Here is a 21,696-nt window from a genome sequence, read left to right as displayed (position 1 = left end):
CCAGAACTGAATTTAAACAAACATGAAAAATGAGGATTAAGTCACAGTGCCCCATCTAAACACCCCTGGCAAAAGAAGAGGGTCCTGTTGTATTCAAGGGACAGGCATGGATAGATCTCATGCAGGAATAGGCCCTGAGAGTCCTGGATGAGTCATTAAACACGATTGTCTTTACTTTGGCTGCCACAGTTGTTTTGTCTTCTTGAATTGGGAAGACATTTCAAAATTTGTTTTTGTATGTTTGGTTTGGCAGACAAAATTTTTCATGACATAGACCCTATGGGAAAAGTATATCAGAAATATATCCATTATCTTCAGCAGTTAAATTTTGTTGGTTTGTATGTCCCTGATGATCTTTCTTTATAAGTAGAAAGGAAACGCACATGTTCAGTATGCATTCAGTCTCTTTGTAAATCAACCAACATGAATTAAATTCCTCTCTGTCACCACTGCACTCCCAACTCTAGGCAGGAAATAAAAACCTGCAGGGACTGAAGACTGATTCTAGCGCATTGCTGTAGAGATTTTGTTCCCACTGTTTTTTGGTAAAAAATTAGTTGCTAACATTAAAATCAGTAGATTGTACATGAATATCCAAACTGCCGATTCTCTTGAAAATATGGTCGACTGACCTGCTTTCCAGCATGGGTGAAGTGGAGGAAAGGCTACTCCCAGTGGTAAGGCCTGTGCGGCCCAGTGTTCAACATGGCCACCTCCTCCTAGTATCATATCTCCTGCGTCCTGGGGCCATGAGTTTGTGGGAACTAGACTGCTAGCTTTCTTAAGATAAAGACTACTTTTGTCTTCATCAACTTTGACTTTGAAGCCTTTAATCCAGAACCTAGCACACAGTTCTTCCTTGTATGTTTGTTGGATGCTATAAAATATCTTGTGGATGCATATGACATTTCTTCCAATACTGAAAGCATGCAACTGAAGTGCTTCTCTGCCCTAAATCTTTGATACAGACTGGCATCATAGGTGCCCCTGATGTCTGCCATTAGACCCACTACCTAAAGCCAGTTGTATGTCCCATCCTCCTAGCAATCTCTTCTCCAATGAAGACAGCAATGCATATCTCATGAAGTGGCTATGAAGATGACATGAAACCACAAATGTCAAGCATGTCCCTTAGTATCCATTTTCATGATGTTCTTAGCAGTTTTTTTCTCCAAGTAGTCAAGGTTCTCCATCTTCTTAGATGTCCATGCATATTAGTTTGATTTTCCAGCCAAACTTCAAGGAAAAGATTACAGTTCAATTTTCTGTATTCTGTGAAGCTTCAAAGTCCACTCACCAAGGACACTGATGAAGGTAAAGATTTTATCAAGACCTTTGTGTTTATTAAGACCTATTATTGGCCTAACAAGCTAAACTAGGGCATGTCAGAGCATATATAACTAGCGGCTCCCGGTCACCACTACATGCTAAGAATCTGTATTTCCCTGAGTACTTGGAGCCAGCAAAGAAGCATGAATTGGCTTGAGCTCCTCAGCTGGTGGCCTTTTCAGATTGCAGAGTCATTTAATTATGGAGACTGTATGCCACATCATCTTCCTTTCTGTGATTTTTCTTTTCATCTGATTATTCTTCTATTCATCAGGTTTAGAACAGAATGGAATATTTCCCTGACAATCTTAAAGTTCAACCCTTACTTAATGATAAGTACCTTGTTATAGGAACTGTGGGACCCAAGGTTCTTGGTGTAGATTTTCATAGTTGCGTAACTCTGGAGTCCAGTCATGTCATGACCTATTGAAATTGGAACTCCTTGCAATTGCTCAGTGCACAGTCAGTGCAGATGTAGGTGTGGTCCTGTGGAATAGCACTTTTCTCCCTTTTATTTAGAATGTCCTCTTTGTTCCCTCTCTAATTCAGTGTGTATATGTCTATGTCTGCATCTCTGTATCACTATCGTTTATCTCTCCATCCCTTTGGAAGTCTCTGTGAATGTATTTCTCTCTGTATTGTTTTCTTTTAATTTTTCAATTGACTCATCCTTCCTTCTCAAGCTTCTACATCTCCCTAACTTGTTCCCTATCTCCTGGATTCTTCTTTCAACTATCTCATCTCTTTCAATTTGGAGAAAAATTGAGAGATCTACTTATACATTGTTTTATATCTGGCAAGCAGTGTGACCACAGACAATTCACAAACCTCTTGCATTTCAAATTCCTCCCTTGTAAAAGAGGATAGGCATCCCCCTTCTACTTCCTTCCCTGAGCTTCTATGAGAAGGATACAGTGGGGGTGGCAACAGCAGTGCTAGTGGCTGTCATTGTTGAGACTTCCTATTTATCAGGCACATTATATCCATCACTTCACTATCCCCACAATATCCTATTTAGAGGGTTTGAACCATTATATTCACCATTTTACTGAAGGGGAGACTGAGACTCCACATGGTCATATGGCTTACCCAACATTACAGAACAGAATCTTTATTCAAATGTATGTCGTATGTCTTTCCAATGGAATATGCTGAAAATTCTTATAATGAGGTGACTCATAAAAATGATTAGAAAATACACAGTGCCATTACAATGACAGTTATAGCTTAACACTGACAGGTAATTGTAGCATCTTCTTTGTTTTCTTTGTCAAATGTTCTGTGAAAGAATACCTCTAAGGAAAATGAAGACCATGAGAAATATCTTCAGTGAAAAAAAATGCTGAACAATTTCCTCAAGGAACATGCTTACACACTGTCTCAGATTTCTTCTCGTGGCTCAAATACAACTATTCACCCCCTGAGGAACATCATGGATGTGAGTGTTTTGGGAGGATGGTGCTCCACAGCGCCCCCTGGTGCTCTAGCCTACCAATGGGGCTCATCTGGAGATGCCATGTGGGATTTTGGGGCTTGGGCTCCTGCTGGAGGCAGAAACACTGGGCAAAAGGGGCCCCACACAGAGGAGAAGACACTATCATCCTCAACTCTTGTCTTGGTGACTGGGCCCCGAAATTACCATGTGGGAGGTAAGCATCCATTTCTGTGTCAAAGATGTGTTATTAGCTTGAGGGAGATTGTTCCTTCTGAGCAGAAGGCAATGACAACCCAATACAGTCCTTTTGCCTGGAAAAACCCAAGGACAGAGCGGCCTGGTAGGCTACAGTCCATGGGGTCGCTAAGAGTCGGACATGACTGAGTGACTTCGATTTCACTTTTCACTACCTGAATTGGAGAAGCAAATTGCAAGCCACTGCAGTGTTCTTGCCTGGAGAATCCCAGGGATGGTGGAGCCTGGTGGGCTGCTGTCTATGGGGTTGCACAGAATCGGACATGACTGAAGCAACTTAGCAGCAGCAGCAGTTCCTTCTGAACTAAGGGAGTGAACTAGTTACAGATGAAGAGTGAACCATCTCTGATCAGAAGATAGAACCTGCCAGTGCCAGCCGGCAAAGTCGATCAGGTCCCAAGAATGTGCACGGTGCAGCTGAGAAGGAAAACTACAGCAAAAGAATTCTACAACAAAGATGGGGTCGAGAGGTTCAGACACGTCTCCACAAAGGGAAGCGGTCTGACCACGACTTTATTCAGCATCTTATATTTATACAGGAGGGCGTGAGAAAGACAAGACAGTTAACTTTTTTCTTGGTTGACCTATACATCTTACAAACAGTTACAAGAAAGCTTGAGAGCATGGGAATGGCACCCTGTTATTATTTCTTACACCAGATAACATTTTCCTGTGCGTGAGAAGTTTGCACAGAACTCCAGGTGTCTGCAGTAAATAATCGCCTAATCTCTGGGGTGGCGGGACAGAGAGCTATGTTTGCAAGCAAACCCTCAAGGACTGAGGCAGCTCCCAGAGCTGTGTCCTTCAGACAAAGGACCCCGTTCTCATGGGCAGCTCCCTGCAAGAACCAACTGCAAAGCAATTGTGAATAACCAGGCAGAGGAATTCAGTTTCCACAGGTGCAAGAACCAGAACAGTAAAAAGTTACTGAACCCGTATTCTGTGTAAGGCCATAAGAATCTCACACAGTGGTTACTGTTTTTTGATTAGAAAAAGGGCTTATTTTGTCTTCAAGAATGCCCATGTCAGTCTGAGAGATAGGCAAAGAGTAAATACATGTCAAATTAAAAGGTCAACTGTGTCCTGTTGATTGGATGTGGTCTGAGTTTGGAGGGAGTGGCTGGGGTTGATCAAGAAGGACCTCCTGGAGAAAGGGGTCATAAGGCTGGGTTGAAGAGACTACGGAGTTTCTCAAATGAAGGCACCAGGACATCCCTGGGTGTCCAACGGTCCTGAAGACCCAGTGGTTATGTCTATGGGCTTCTCATGCAGGAGGTACCACTTCAATGCCTGGTCACAGAATCAATATCCTACCTACAATGTAGCATAGGGAAAAAAAAATCAAATGCAAGCACCTGTGTGATCAAAGGCTGTGAGCTTCACAGTGGTTGGAAAGTGATCTCAAGAGATATATAGAATCCAGAGGGAGGCATCAGTGTGGGAATAGAGGGTAGCCAGTTCTGCACTAAACCACTCCCTCCTTCTCCCTGTAGATGCAACATAAGGGTAACATCACCATTGGAACACCCACTCAGGAATTCCAGGTTATCTATGACTCAGGCTCATCTGACTTATAGGTGCCCTCCCTCTTGGCCCAGTCCAGCCTGTTGCGAGTACAGACACCCCCTACCCAGACCATCCTTCACTTGCCCTGCTGCCCTGTTTCCACCCTTGGCACCTGATGACACTCATCTCTTGTGTCTGCAGCTACACAAATTAGGTTTAGACATTACAAGTCTTCCACCTTCCGGCCTACCCAAAAGACCTTCAGCGTTGCCTATGGATCTGGGAGCATGAATGGATTTCTTGCTTATGACACTGTTTGTGTAATGTGTAAAAAGAAGCTGAGTCAGGAATGGCTATGGAGTGACCGACCCCTGCTTGCAAAACAGATACAGGACCATCTGGCAGGACCCTTCCTAGCCTAACTCCCATAGATATCGGCCATCTTAGCCACAGGATCATCTCCCTGGGGAGGCAGTGCCTGTGGTGACACATGAGCAAACAGATAGCTAACCCAGAGAGTGGCTTGAGGTGTGGACTTGCAGCTCCTCTGCCCATGAGCAGTTCAAGGTTCATTTTTCTTGGAGTGAGAAGAGGGGAAAAAAAGCACCCACCTTTATATTCACAGACTGTTCCAGGCACTTTCAGGTAATAATTGCTTTAATCCTGCAACAACCCCACACAGCAGGTAGTCTGTTTAGCTCATGAGACATATGAGGAAACTGAGGTGCAGACAGCAAGGGCCTTGCTGAGGTCACACGTGGTAAATGGTGGAGCTGGGTTGGCTTTTCAGGATGGAAGTTTCTGTAAGGTGTTTAGGGACAGGATAAAACTGAACTGGGGACCCTGGGGGAAGTCAAGGGCTTCAGGTATCCATAATGGGAAACTGGAGGCCAGAGATGTCAAGGGGCCTGATAAATGAGTTCTCACTCTAGGGTGCCTTTGAGAGTCTCATAAAACATATGGCCTGCCTTCCCAAAGTACTTGAGTAGTTCCCCTCTCTCTCATACACACTCACACAAATACACCCATATCCCCAAAAGTGAATTTCCCAGGCAGTAGTTTCATAGATCCCTGCCAGCACGATTGTGTTTTTGGCTTCTGTCTTCCTGGACAGATGCAGAATCCACAGAATCTTACAGATAATTCAGTCCATTCCTGTCATTAGGTCATAGTGATGCCAGAGAAGGCTACCTTGCTCTCGACTCATTTTGTCCACAAGGAAGCACCAATGGATCCTGGCTTGACTCTTGGTTGCCCCACCTGGAAAGAAGCCACAAGGCCAATTTGACTGACACGGGGGGTGTTTTTCAGAGGGGAAGATGTTTTAACATTCACAGCCTCTCACAGATGGAACCCAAATTCCCCTCCCAGCTTGGTCTAACCGTCTGAGGTCCACAAAAGTCAGAGCCCAGCCTCAATTCTTCTTTGAGAATTTAATGGCAATGCACCCCAGTCCAGTCCTAGCCCCACTTCACATATCTGTAAGTGGGAACACTCTTCTCTCCCACAGATTGGGGACCTTGTAAGTACTGATCAGCTGTTCAGTCCAAGCATTGTGGAATATGGTTGTGAGGGTGCACCTTTTGATGGTGTCTTGGGCTTGAAGTACCCCAACATATCTGTCTTTAGAGCTATCCCCATCTTTGACAACCTGAAGAATCAAGGTGCCATTTCTGAGCCTGTTTTTGCCTTCTACTTGAGCAAGTAAGTTTGAGATGGACAATACTTTTCTCCAAATTAGCTTTTAGATGCTTTCAGTTGCACAAAAATTATAGAACACATGATAAAGAATAATCCTGAGAGATAATCTAACCCAGGATAAATATAGCCCCAGGGCTGTACCTGGCTTCACCACTGGCTTTTATAAATAACTTTATTGGAGCACAACGCTGCTCCTGGTCTCAAAACCAGTAACCTGGTCTAGAGGGGTGAGTGAGGAGGAAGACTAGTGGAAGGCAACAGGAAACAAGTTAGAGGAAAAAGCAATATGATTTGCTTATGAATTTGATAAGGAAGGGAAGAGAAAGATGGTGGATATCTTTCCTTTCTCATTAGCATTCCACTGGGAGCCGAGGACCAGCTACCCAATTTGCAGGAGCTAGGGAAAATGAAAGTGTGGGACACAAAACAAGCATGTGGGACCCCTTGTTCAAGAATTATGAGGCATTTCAAGACAGGGAGAGCAGAAGTGGGGTCCCTTCTGAGTGTGGAGCCCTTTGAACAGTAGAGGCCAGTGGAGCCAACTCTGGGTGATCTGAACCCACACCCTTAGAACTCCCAGGCTTTGATTTTCCTGAAAAAAGGACAAGCTGGACAAGGGGAAAGCCAAAACACTTCAGCACCATGTCCTCTGAGTGTGTCTGAGCACTCAGGTTGCAGGAGGTAAGGCATCTTCAGAAGTTATAGTGGGTGGAGCCCAGCAAGGTGACTCAGCTTCTAACCTCCTCTGTGCCACTCATTAGCCAGTAACGGACCTTGGTCTGGATCTCAATCACTTCTAGGCTCGATTTCTGCATCTGTTCATGGGGACTTATTAGGGCCTTGATGGGTGGACCAGCACAGCTCTAAGACAGTGCTATTGTTACTGTCCTCCAAGGATCCCTCCCTTCTCTTCTCTCTACACATGCTGGGAAAAAGGCAGTGTAGTGATGTTTGTGGGGTGGATAAATCCTACTACCAGGGAGTGCTCAACTGGGTACCATCGATCCACGCAGGTGACTGGAGTATACACATGGACTGGTAACCTCTCCCTCTGAAGGTCAGCCCAAGTGATGCTGCTGCTATTGTACATGGACACAGACAGACACACAAAAATACATTCTCAGACACATAGTCACACAGACATATACACCACCCTCAACAACATAGACAGGCACACAGACACATAGAAACACACAAGCAGGCACACAAAAACACACAGAGACACATATAAACATGCATAGCTAGTCAGAGACACACAAGCACTCACAGAGACACATACAAACACACATACAAACACATATACAAACTAAAACACAAGCAGATAGATATACAAACAACCCATGGGTTCATAATCCCCAGGCATTCTGACCAGGGCTCTGACATGGGTCCTAAAAGGGTCCGGAGAGGTCTGTGCAGCTGGGAAGGATTGCACTCACTGCACTGTGAGGCGTGGAGCATGGTTAGAGGACTCTACAGTGTGGTGAACAGAGGATCACGGAGAATTTCTCCACCCTGAGCAGAGGTATAAGATGACCAACTGTCCGGGGCTACCTGGGACATAGGAAGTTCTCAGTACAGATAAATGTCTGTTTAAAAACAGGGAAAGTCCTGAGCAAATGTGGAGAACTGATCTCTAAGGGAGAAACTACTGAGCAGTGTAGAGAGATTTGCTGAAGTCATAAGATGTGAAAGCAAATAATAAAAAAGACACCCCATGTTCATGGGCACACAGTGGGGCAGGGGTTATAACAGAGAATCAGGAAGGTGGGATCCAGGAGTGACCTGAGGACAAGAGGCATAATTGATAGGATTCTGTGTGATACCCTCAGACAAAAGCTGACCCGTCTTTTGGAGTTTCTGTGGATTAGTCATGTATTTCCTAGCCAGAGTCTCAGGGTCTGAGCTGGTTGTAGGACCAGTGCTGACAGACACCCTCTCCCAGAGGAGCCCCTCTCTCCTATCACTATGAGAATCTGCTGCCCCAGTGAATCTCTATCTTCACTCTGCGATTGACCCATTATTTGTTTCCCACCAGAAACAGCTCTCTGGATGTTTCTCATTCATTATTTTCACAGTCTTCATTCACTCACTCAACAGACAAGCCTTGGGCATCCACTGTGTGCAGGCACTTTAGGGAGGCAATGAGAATAAAACTTGCCCTCACATCTAAGAAGGCAGATGCACAGGAAATGAAATACACAATGCTAGACATGAGGAAGTGTCTACAGAGACTGTCAAGAAAGGAGACTGATAAACCCAGGGGAAACACTTCCCTAAAACCATGACAATTAAGCTGGAATCTGGAAGATGAGAAGAAATTTGCTAGTTAAAGGGGAGGGGGCTCCTCTAGGAAGGAAGACCAGCTTGTGTCAAGGTGGAAGAGAGCCTGCTGTATTCAAGTCCTGTATTTAAGAATGTCAAGGAAGGTGCCATGTCGAGAGCAAAGGAAAAGAAGGCAAGCGACAAAGGGCTGTTTAGAAGACAGTCGGGAAGGGGGCAGCTCTGGGGAGACTCAGAGTGACCTTGATCCCTGCTATTCATACTGTCTAGCAGCATCTCCATGAAAAGAAAGGTTATTGCTTGTTCTGGCGGCTACGAGGCCCTTGTGAATACCAGGACATCACTGATCCTTGGCCCAAGAAGACTGGTCAATAACATCCAGAAGCGCATCAGTGCCACGCCACGGGGTTCTGAGGTGAAGATCATGCCCCACGGTCACTCCCAGTCTCCACACACAAGAAGGATCTCCAGGGCCAATCTCTCTGCCTCTGTCTCTAACAGCACTACGTTTCATGTTTTGCAGTCAATACCCTGTCCTCTATTATCTTCACCATTGATGGCATTAACTACCCAGTCCCAGCTCAACCTACTTCCTCAAGGTGAGGGGAGAACCCTGAGGGGTGGTTCTCAAATAGGAACTTGCAGGAACCCTTGGGCTGCTGTGGGGATGAGGCTGCACTCTGCACTCCATCTATCACTATTGCAGATGCTGAGCCCTGGGGCTGGCCAGAGCCTCCCACAAAACAAACCACTTGAGAGTAAAGGGCCGTCTGGGACACTGATCATCCTGAAATAAATGTGGAGACACCACGCCATGCTGGCATGGTGGGAGTCACAAGGAGAGGGGAATGCTCAGGTCCTCAGTCCTCAAAGAGCTTAAATTCAATCTGAATCCTCAGATGGATGAACATGGAAAGTCAGCTCTAGCAGTCCTTGAAATATGTCATGTGACAAGGAGAATGACAGCACACACACCCCAGTGTGCTGTCCCACGATAGGGATTAACAGTCTCCCTTCCCTTCTTGCAGTTTTCCTGGCTTGGATGATAAATTACATGGTCACCTTAGTTCTCAGATGCATCTTCCCCTAGCTCTGGTTGGGTGCACCCTTTGTGAGTCAGGCTACCTGACCTGTCTGTGGGGAGGCTGGATCCTAATGTGAATAAAGGGTTCACAGTGACTGCTCAGCCCTGGCACAGGGTGGAGGATTCACGTCAGCTCCCTAGGGGAGGTCAGAGCTGGCTGATGGGCTCAAAGAACTTTGAGGTAGGGAGGGAATTTCAGGAATTCTAAAACTGTAAACTCATGGAGCCATATGGAGGGTTGCTTGGTTCTAGGCAAAACTGCACTGGATTCCATGCAAATGGCATCCCAAGGTGCTCTGCACTGGGGAATTGGGGACTTACTCAAAGTGATGAGGGCTACAGACTGACCAGTGGAGATGGGGAACCAGAGTATGTTACCCAACCAAGCCTGGAGTGGCCAAAGAGGGTGAGTGTGGGCTGAAGGAGGCTTCCTAGAGTACCTGAGTTAAGTCTTCAAGAAACTTTTGTGGGCAGTGCTGTATCTAAGATGGATAACCAACAACGAGTTACTGTGTAGCACAGGGAACTCCGCTTATTTATATAACAACCTGTATGGGAGGGGTATTTTGGGGACCAGGATTCATGGATACATATGTTTGAGACCATATACTGTCCACCTGAAACTCAGAATATTGTTAAACAGCTATACTCCAATACAAAATAAAGTTTTTTAATAAAGTATGAATTGTGGGGATGCAGGAGGAGAAGCAGCATTCTCCGCAGAGAAAAAAATGATCAGGAATCAGAAGGAAAGAAACAGGGAGAAAGAAGAACTATGGACACTCTTTTTGTTTTCTAAAATTTTTATTGAAGTGTGGCTAACCTTCAGTGTTGTGTTAGTTCTGCTGCACTGCAATTTGACTCAGTTATACACATAGAGAAATATATATTCTTTTTCTTATTCCTTTTCATGTGGTTTATGACTGGATAGTTAATATATTTCCTTATGATCTTCAGTAGGACTTGGTTGTTTATCATTCCTCAGTATCCCCAACTCCCAGTCCTCCCATCCCCCACACCCTACCTCATGGCAAATTCATGTCTTGGCCCTTTTTGGTTGTGGATGAACTCTCATATCCCCTGCTAATGAGAAAATCCCTTGACACTTACCAAAAGAGGGAAATAAAACCAAGAATTGTGCTGGGTCTGTATATTTGTGGGAGTCACAGATAAGGGCTCAGGCTGACTGGTGTGTGTCAGCCTCCCCCAGAATTCTAGAGGCCACTGCTATACCACCTTTATAGGGAACAGAGTGAGGACATCTAGAGAGACCTGGATCCTGGGTGATGTCTTCCTGAGGCTGTATTTCTGTCTTTGATTGAGGAAATGACAGGATTGGCCTGGCACAGGCAGTATAAATTCTTGGTGTGGTTCAGGAACCAGTAAGGCGGCTCCGAGCAAACAGTAAATCACACTTAGGGTACTCCTGCCCAGAATGCTGGTGAACTGTATTTGGTGGTCTGCACACTCTGTTCTCAATAAAGATTAAAGGGTTTCACTCGTAATGGGGGTGAAACAATCCAATGTCTCTGTTTCTGTCTGGGAGTTGTACTATGATTGAGAAGGATCTAGAACAAAGTCTGAATCACAGTTGAGAGGAGCCCACCTCCAACTGGCTTCAAGGAAAGGGGAGCCTCATTGAAATGATTCTGGGAATCCAGGACACAAGACTCAGAGCAAATACAAAGATCTCAGTGACTGGACACAAGAAATCAGAAGTCATCAGGTCTCTATTTCACACCTTTGCTCTTTCCCACCCCTCTTCTCTGATGGTCTTAGCCTGAAAACTTTCTTCCTTAAGGCATCTACACTTAGAGAGGGAGTCCAAGCTACCCACCCAAGGGTTTTACATCCTGAAGGCATCTCCAATAAGGAAAGAAAAGATTGAAGACCTCAGAGATCCAGGGTGTTCTCTGAATGACCCACCTCAGATCACATGTACAGTCCTAGATCAGCCATTCTGGCAGGGCCATAGGGTCCTATGTTTGGCTTTACATGGTCTTGTGGCCCTGACCCAGCAGCACACATGATTGTCAATTTCCTCCAGAACTACATTACTGAAGCTTGGGAGAGGCAGCCCTAAAGATAATGCCTGGTGGGTGGTCTAGGCCACGGAAGAGTTTATGATGACCCATCAACTCCACCACATCCTCATTCAGAGGAATTATAAGAGGCAATGAAATAGACTATCTTCATCCCATCTTATATGTACTTATCACTGGGCTTCTCCTCAGGGGAGTTTGGGTGAGGTACTTCATGGAGAGCTGGTTCCCTTTTGTCCCACACCCATTCACCAGCTCTCTGCCACATATGCCTGCTCTGTCCTTTCCAGTCTTACTTGGTAAGTGGTGGTCCCAGTGGATCCCTGAGCCAACCCCTCTTCCAGGGCCCATAATGTCCCTTCCTTGGCCACCATGCTGCTGGGGAGAATGCAATGCATGTGTCGAGAGACATAGGGTACACAAAGCCCTCAGCCTTTCTGAGCTTCTCCATGGGTGGGGCTACAAACTGTTTGATTGGAGCTGCCATGGTTAGGCACTTTTGCAGTGGAAGCATCCATTCTTTCCACCTGGAGGCCCTTAGTAGATGCCTCAGCTGAGACAGCAGGAATCAGAGGTTGATTTCCTTTCAGATTAACTGGTTTGATCTTGTTGTATATGGGACTCTCAAAAATCTTCTCAAGCACCACAGTTCAAAAGCTCAATTCTTTGGCATTCACCATGTCTTATGGTCCAGATAACACATCTGTATCTGATTACTGGAAAAACCATATCTTTGACACTACAGAACCCTGTAGCAAAGTGAGTCTCTGCTTTTTAATACACTGTGCAGATTTTTCATAGCCTTTCTTCCTTCCAATGAGCAAGTGTGTTTTAATTTTGTGGCTGCAGTCAAGGTCCACAGTTGTTTTGGAGCCCAAGAAAATAAAATCTGCCACTGTTTCCACTGCTCCCTCATCTATATGCCATGAAGTGGTGGGACTGGATGCCATGAATGTTGAGTGTCTTTCTGTGAATAGTTATTTGAATGTTGAGTTTATGCTGGGATTTTTTTTTTTCATCTCCTCTCCTCATCAAGAAGCTCTTTAGCTCTTTTTTGCTTTTTGCTATTAGGGCAGGGTCATATTCATATCTATGGATGTTGATACTTCTCCCAGCAATCTTTATTCCAGGTTGGGATTTATTCAGGCCAGCATATTGAATGATGTATCCTACATATAAGTTAAATAATCAAGTGACAATGTATACCTTGTCATTCTCCTTTCCCAGTTTTAAATCTTTCAGTTGTTCCATGTCTGATTCTAACTGCTGCTTTTTGACCTACATAAGAGACTTGTTAGGAGAAAGGTAAAGTGATCTTCAACTCCCATTTCTTTAAGAATTTTCTACAGTTTGTTGTGGTCTACGCAGTGAAAGGCTTTAGCATAGTCAGTGAAGCAGTTGGAAATGTTTTTCTGGGATTCCCTTATTTCTCCATGATACAATGGATGTTGGTAATTAGATCTCTGGTTCCTCAAACCAGTTTGTATATCTGGAAATTCTCAGTTCATGTACTGTTGAAACTTAGCTTGGAGGATTTTGAACATTACCTTGCTAGCAAGTGAGATGAGCACAATGACATGATAGGTTGAACATTATTTGGAATTGCCTTTCGTTTTGGATTGGAATGAAAACTGATCTTTTCCAGCACTGTGGCCACTGCTGAGTTTTCCAAATTTGCTGACATATTGAATGCAGCATATTTACATCCTCATTCTTTAGAAATTTTAAACAGCTCAGCTGGAATTTCATCGCCTTCCCTTTCTTTTCTTGTAGTGATGCTTCCTAAAGCCCACTTGACTTCATACTCCAGTATCTGGCTTTATGTGAGTGACCACAGCATCATCCGTATCCTGCTCATTATGGTGATTTTTGTATAGTTCTTCTGTGCTTTCTTGCCACCTCTTCTTAATCTCATCTGCTTCTGTTAGGTCCTTGACTTTTCTGTCCTTTATTGTGCCCATCTTTGCATGAAGTGTTCCTCTGGTATCTCCACTTTTCTTGAAGAGATCTATACTCTTTACAATTCTATTGTTTTCCTCTAATTCTTGTACTATTTACTTATGAAGACTTTCTTATTTCTCCTTGCTATTCTCTGGAAGTCTGCATTAATTGGGTATATCTTTCCCTTTCTCCTTTGCCTTTCACTTCTCTTATTTTCTCAGCTATTTTTAAGGCCTCCTCAGGCAGCCACCTTGCCTTGTCACCTTTGTTTTATTTGAGGATGATTTTGGATGACCACCTCCCGTACAATGTTACAAACCTCCATCCATATTTGTTCAGTCTAACAGACCTAATCCCTTGAATCTATTTTTCATCCCCACTATATAATCATAAGGGATTTGATTTAGGTCGTAGCTGAATGTTCTAGTGGTTTTCCTTACTTTCTTCAATTTAAACGTGAATATTGTTTACTTATGCCTAAACATTGCTTCCAGATCACCATCCACCACTCCGAGTGGGTGTGGAGCAAAAACACACAATTTTAGGACAGTAACCCTGGGTTTGTGCTTGGCTTTTCACATGCTTAGCTGTGTGGGCTTAATCAAGTCTCTTAACCTCAGTTTTCTCATCTGGAAAATGGGCACCATAATGATTATTACACCTTCTAGATTGCATGTGTGCCTGCTGAGAACAAGTGGCCCTGAGAGGGCTTTCTGGGTTCCTGAGTCTGGAACAAATATGAATTATTCTGCCACCTGGGGAGAAGGAAATCATCTGTTTAGAGGTTATGGCTGCCATCCACAAGGCTAAATATTGACCTGTTTCTGAACCCTGATCCAGAACTCTGACTGAGCCTATGCTTCTGTTTTCTGGGCTTACATAAGAGTTAATGATTACTGTCTCAGATTACTCCCTTCCTCAGCCTTACCAGTCAGCCTTTTCTTGTCAACTGCTTCTCCCCTGAAATCACACTGCAAGGAAAGTTGTAAAAACTCTTGCTCTCTTGTGAGTTTACCACATCTCCAGCATAGCAAGAAGTAGCTGTTATGGCTACTTTTCATAGCAACAACTATGGCAACCTGTACAGTCCAATCTCAGCCTGTTAAGTGAATCTTTCCCCATTTGGCCCCTCATGTTTAAATTACCTATAGTTGCCTTTGTAATCATCCTATGCTTGCTGTTTAATGTCAAAATATGTGTGGACCTGATGGAGTTTTCTTTCCCAAGCATAATTTCAACCATGCAATTAAGTAACCAAACATTTAGTCATCTAACTACACACAGGAACTGACAAAATCAAACCACCAATCATGCATTTCTTGCTTGCCCCAAAACACCATTGAACTGATCTACTGAAACAATGTGATACATTGGCATGCACACTCCAAAAGAGACACTTTTTCTCTGGATTTGTTTTCCACCTAGTGCAGAATGTCTGCCATAAGCCTGGCCTTCCAGCAGGTGGTCACCTAACTTTTGCAGACTCAGCCCACTCCAGATTCCTTCCACATCCCTCAGTAAAATCTAGAGAACAGACTCAGTCAAAGTTCTCACTCCTGCAGAAAGAAGTATTTTTAGGTTTTTTCTTTTTTTTTTTTTAGAAAACAATATTTGGCAACACATTCAAAATCTTGTGCTCCTTGCCTTGGATTCAAGGACCTGTACCAGAGGATGGGAAGCCTCCCCTTCCACCTAAATCTTACACCACTCCCACCAGGGCCACAGGCTTGACTGGACCCCAAAGACTTCTGCCTGCTCCCTGATGTCCTCTGTACATCAGTTCAGTTAAGTCTCTCAGTCATGTCCAACTCTTTTCTATATCATGTGGTGCAATATGCCAGGTTTCTCTGTCCAGCTCCCGGGGCTTGCTCAGACTCATGTTTATCAGGTTGGTGATGCCACCAAACAATTGCATCTTTTGTCTTCCTCTTTGCTTTTTGTCTTTAATCTTTCCCTTCATCAGAGTCTTTTCTAATGAGTCAGTTATTCCCATCAATTGGCCAAAGTATTGGAGGTTCAGCTTCAGCATTGGTCCTTCCAGTGAATATTCAGGACTTATTTCCTTTAGCATGGACTGGTTGAATCTCCTTGCAGTCCACGGGATTCTCAAGAGTCTTATCCAACACTACAGTTTAAAAGCATCAATTCTTTGGTACTCAGCTTTCTTTATGGTCCAACTCTCACATCCACTCACGATTTCTGGTAAAACCATAGCTTTGACTATACAGACCTTTGCTGGTAAAGTAATGTCTCTGCTTTTTAGTATGCTGCATGGTTTTTCATAGCTTTTCTTCCAAGGACCTAGCATCTTTTTTTTTTTTTTTTCACAAATGTGGTCACTATCCACAGTGATTTTGGAGCCCAGGAAAATAAAGCCTGTCACTGTTTTCATTGTTTTTCCAGGTATTTGCCATGAAGTCAGGGAACTGGATGCCATGATCTTCACTTATTGATCTGTACATACCACATCAAGACCATCCCAAAGAAAAAGAAGTGCAAAAAGGCTAAATGGTTGCCTGAGGAGGCCTTACAAATAACTTAGAAAAGAAGAGAAGCAAAAGGCAAAGGAGAAAAGAAAGACATATCCATCTGAATGCAGATTTCCAAAGAATAGCAAGAAGAGATTTTAAAAAAGCCTTCCTAAGTGATCAGTGCAAAGAAATAGAGGAAAACATTAGAATGGTAAAAACCAGAGATCTCTTCAAGAAAATTAGAGATATGGAGGGAATGTTTCAGGCAAAGATGGGCACAATAAAAGAGAGACATGGGATGGACCTAACAGAAGCAGAATATATTAAGAAGAGGTTGAAAGAATACATAGAAGAACTGGACAAATAGATATTAATGACCAGGATAACCATGATGGTGTGATCACTCACCTAGAGCTAGACAATCCTGAAATGCGAAGTCAAAGGCATCTTCGGAAGCATCACTAAGAGCAAATCTAATGGGTGTGATGGCATTGCAGTAGAGCTATATCAGATCCTAAAAGATGATGTTGTTAAAGTGCTGCACTCAATATGCCAGCACATGTGGAAAACTCAGCAGTGACCACCGGACTGGAAAGGTCGTTTTCATTGCAATCCTCATAAAAGGTGATTTTAAAGAATGTTCAACTACCACACAGTTGCCCTCATCTCACATGCTACCAGAGTAATTTCTCCAAGCAAATCTTCAACGATACATGAACTGTGAAATTCCATATGTTCAACCTGGATTTAGAAAAGACAGAGGAACCAGAGATCAAATTGTCAACATTAGTTGGATGATAGAAAAAGCAAGAGGATTCTAGAAAAACACCTACTTCTGCTTTACTGACCATGGAAAAGCCTTTGACTATGTGGATTACAACAAACTGTAGAAAACTTACAGAGATGGGAATAGCAGACTACCTTACCTGCCTTCTGAGAAATCTGTATGCAGACCAAGAAACAACAGTTAGAACTGAACACGGAACAACAGACTGGTTCCAATTCGGGAAAGGAGTACGTAAAGGCTGTATATTGTCACCTTGCTTATATAAATGGTATGCAGAGTACATCATGAGAAATGCCCAACTAGATGAAGTACAAGCTGGAATCAAGACTTCTGGGAGAAATATCAGTAACTTCAGATATGCAGAAGGCAACACGCTCACTGCAGAAATTGAAGAGGAACTAAAGAGCCTCTTGATGAAAGTGAAAGAGGAGAGTGAAACATCTGGTTTAAACTTCACATTCAGAAAATGAAGATCATGACATTTGGTCCCATCACTTCATGGCAAATAGATGGAGAAACAATGGAAACAGTGAGAGACTTTATTTTTGGGGGCTCCGAAATCACTGCAGATGATGACTGCAGCCATAAAATTAAAAGATGCTTGGTCGTTTGAAGAAAAACTATGACAAACCTATACAATTTTTTTTAAAATTAGAGACATGACTTTGCTGAAAAAGTTCAGTATAATCAAAGCTATGATTTTTCCAGTTGTCATGTATGAATGTGACAGTTGCACCATAAAGAATGGTGAGTGATGTACAATTCATGGCTTTGAACTGTGGCATTGGACAAGACTCTTAAGTGTCCCTTGGACTGCAAGGAGATCCACCCAATCATCCTAAAGGAAATCAATCCTGAATATTCATTGGAAGGACCAATCCTGAAATTGAACCTCCAATACTTTGGCCAACTGATGTGAAGAACTGACTCATTAGAAAAGACCTTGTTCCTGGGAAAGATTGAAGGCAGGAGAAAAAGAGGATGATGGAGGATGAGACGGTTGGATGGAATCACCAACTCGATGGACATGAGTTTGCCCAAGCTCCAGGAATTGGTGAAGAACAGCAAGCCCTGGCGTGCTGCAGTCCATGGGGTTTCAAAGAGTCGGACATGACTGAGCGACTCAACTTAACTGAACATATCACATAGCAAATACTATTTGTAATGGGCATGTTCCTCCAGCAAGACTGGGGGCTCCCTAAGGCCCCAACACATATCCCCAATCATTCAAGTTTGCACCCATGCACAGAAGTCAGTGCCTAGCATTCACAAGGCATTCAGTGAGTTCTGATTGCAGGGGGACCTCCATTTTAGTCAACATAAAGGAGTAAAGGACACATTTATCCTCCTGTCTCAAATAACTCCAAAGTAGAAAAGACAAATGAAAGAGCATTGTTTTATATCAAATATCTGGCAGCAGAGAATGGATTCCTGAGGCGGGGAGTAAACAAGGAGAGTTCTTCAATTGCCCCAACTCTAGAAATAGTTTCCAGCACATACATGGAAGGTGTACCTAGGCGGAGACAGACAGTCTCCCTGAGAAGAGAGATTTATGACTCTATATAGTTAGAGTTCACAGGAGAGAGCTACATACAGATAACTGTAGGAAGGTACAGGTGATACCCTTCCAGTTTTCTGCAGAGAGTTGATACTACTAGTCTGAATTATAGGGAAAAATCCTTCAGTCTCAAATTGCACAAGTCTATGCAATTTGTGGGTGGTGTCCCCATCCACCAGCATGGAAATTACTCATTTTTAAAACATAAATTTATTTATTTTAATTGGAGGCTAATTACTTTACAATATTGTATTGGTTTTGCCATACATTGACATGAATCTACCACGGGTGTACACGTGTTTCTCATCCTGAACCCCCCTCCCACCTCCCTCCCTACACCATCCCTCTGGGTCATTCCAGTGCACCAGCCCCAAGCATCCTGTATCATGCATTGAACCTGGACTGCTGATGCATTTCACATATGATAATATGCAGGTTTCAATGCCATTCTCCCCAATCATCCCACCCTCTCCCTCTCCCACAGAGTCCAAAAGACTGTTCTATACATCTGTGTCTCTTTTGCTGTCTCGCATACAGGGTTATTGTTACCATCTTTCTAAATATCGTATATATATGCATTAGTATACTGTATTGGTGTTTTTTCTTTCTGGCTTGCTTCACTCTGTATGAAACTTCACCCAGTTTCATCCACCTCATTAGAATGGATTCAAATATATTCTTTTTAATGGCTGAGTAATACTCCATTGTGTATATGTACCACAGCTTTCTTATCCGTTCATCTGCTGATGGACATCTAGGTTGCTTCCATGTCCTGGTATAAACAGCTGCGATGAATATTAGGGTAAACATGTCTCTTTCAATTCTAGTTTCCTCAGTGTGCATGCCCAGCAGTGGGATTGCTGGGTCACAAGGCAGTTCTATTTCCAGTTTTTTAAAGAATCTCCACACTGTTCCCCAGAGTGGGTGTACTAGTTTGCATTCCCACCAACAGTGTAAGAGGGTTCCCTTTTCTCCACACCCTCTCCAGCATTTACTGCTTGTAGACTTTTGGATAGCAGCCATTCTGACTGGCGTGAAATGGTACCTCATTGTGGTTTGGATTTGCATTTTTCTGATAATGAGAGATGTTGAGCATCTTTTCATGTGTTTGTTAGATTCAATGCAACCCCTATCAAGCTACCAATGGTATTTTTCACAGAACTAGACCAAATAATTTCACAATTTGTATGGAACTAAAATAAACCTCGAATAGCCAAAGCAATCTTGAGAAAGAAGAATGGAACTGGAGGAATCAACCTGCCTGACTTCAGGCTCTACTACAAAGCCATAGTCATCAAGACAGTATCGTACTTGCACAAAGCAGAAATATAGATCAATGGAACAAAATAGAAAGGCAAGAGATAAATCCACACACCTATGGACACCTTATCTTTGACAAAGGAGGCAAGAATATACAATGGAGAAAAGACAATCTCTTTAACAAGTGGTGCTGGGAAAACTGGTCAACCACTTGTAAAAGAATGAAACTAGAACACTTCCTAACACCATATACAAAAATAAACTGAAAATGGATTAAAGACCTAAACGTACAACCAGAAACTATAAAACACCTAGAGGAGAATATAGGCAAAACACTCTCTGACATAAATCACAGCAGGATCCTCTATGATCCACCTCCCAGAATATTGGAAATAAAAGCAAAAATAAGCAAATGGGACAAAATTAAAAGCTTCTTCACAACAAAGGAAACTATAAGCAAGGTGAAAGGACAGCCTTCAGAATTGGAGAAAATAATAAAAACTGATTCAACTGAAAACTATTCTCAAAAATATACAAGCAACTCGTGCAGCTCAATTACAGAAAAATAGATGACCCAATAAAAAAATGGGCCAAAGAACTAAACAGACATTTCTCCAATGAAGATATACAGATGGCTAACGAACACGTGTCTCTTTCAATTCTGGTTTCCTCGGTGTGTATGCCCAGCAGTGGGATTGCTGGGTCATATGGCAGTTCAATTTCCCGTTTTTTAAGGAATCTCCACACTGTTCTCCAGAGTGGGTGTACTAGTTTGCATTCCCACCAACAGTGTAAGAGGGTTTCCTTTTCCCCACACCCTCTCCAGCATTTATTGTTTGCACACTTTTGGATAGCAGCCATTCTGACTGGCGTGAAATGGTACCTCATTGTGGTTTTGATTTGCATTTCTCTGATAATGAGTGATGTTGAGCATCTTTTCATGTGTTTGTTAGCCATCTGTATGTCTTCTTTTGAGAAATGTCTGTTTAGTTCTTTGGCCCATTTTTTGAGTGGGTCATTTATTTTCCTGGAATTGAGCTGCAGGAGTTGCTTGTATATTTTTGAGATTAATTGTGAGATGCTTTATTTGCTATTATTTTCTCCCATTCTGAAGGCTGTATTTTCACCTGCTTATAGTTTCCTTTGTTGTGAAGAAGCTTTTAATTTTGATTAGGTACCTTTTGTTTTCTTTTTGCTTTTATTTCCAATATTCTGGGAGGTGGGTCATAGAGGATCCTGCTGTGATTTATGTCAGAGAGTGTTTTGCCTATGTTCTCCTCTAGGTGTTTTATAGTTTCTGGTTGTACATTTAGGTCTTTAATCCATTTTGAGTTTATTTCTGTGTATGGTGTTAGAAAGTGTTCTAGTTTCATTCTTTTACAAGTGGTTGACCAGTTTTCCCAGCACCACTTGTTAAAGAGATTGTCTTTTCTCCATTGTATATCCTTGCCTCCTTTGTCAAAGATAAGGTGTCCATAGAGGCATGGATTTACCTCTGGGCTTTCCATTTTGTTCCATTGATTTATATTTCTGTCTTTGTGACAGTACCATACTTTCTTGATGGCTGTGGCTTTGTAGTAGAGCCTGAAGTCAGGCAGGTTGATTCCTCCAGTTCCATTCTTCTTTCTCAAGATTGCTTTGGCTATTCGAGGTTTATTTTATTTCCATACAAATTGTGAAATTATTTGTTCTAGCTCTGTGAAGAATACTGTTGGTAGCTTGATAGGGATTGCATTCAATCTATAAATTGTTTTGAGTAGTATACTCATTTTCACTATATTGATATTTCCAATCCACGAACACAGTATATTTCTCCATCTATTAGTGTCCTCTTTGATTTCTTTCACCCGTGTTTTATAGTTTTATATATATATAGGTCTTTAGGTTCTTTTGGTAGATATAGTCCTAAGTATTTTATTCTTTCCGTTGCAATGGTGAATGGAATTGTTTCCTTAATTTCTCTTTCTGTTTTCTCATTATTAGTGTATAGGAATGCAAGGGATTTCTGTGTGTTGATTTTATTTCCTGCAACATTACTATATTCATT

The 21,696-nt window shown here is 42.8% G+C and overlaps 1 pseudogene; it reads left to right on the top strand.

Moving 5' to 3' along the window:
• Positions 1-2,603: 2,603 nt before the first annotated feature.
• On the top strand, positions 2,604-10,948 carry LOC133241713 (pregnancy-associated glycoprotein 1-like; annotated as a pseudogene).
• The last annotated feature ends 10,748 nt before the right edge of the window (positions 10,949-21,696 follow it).

The sequence above is a fragment of the Bos javanicus genome, chromosome 29, assembly GCF_032452875.1.
Source record: "Bos javanicus breed banteng chromosome 29, ARS-OSU_banteng_1.0, whole genome shotgun sequence".
NCBI lineage: Eukaryota > Metazoa > Chordata > Mammalia > Artiodactyla > Bovidae > Bos > Bos javanicus.
This window is presented reverse-complemented; position numbering and strand designations above follow the sequence as displayed.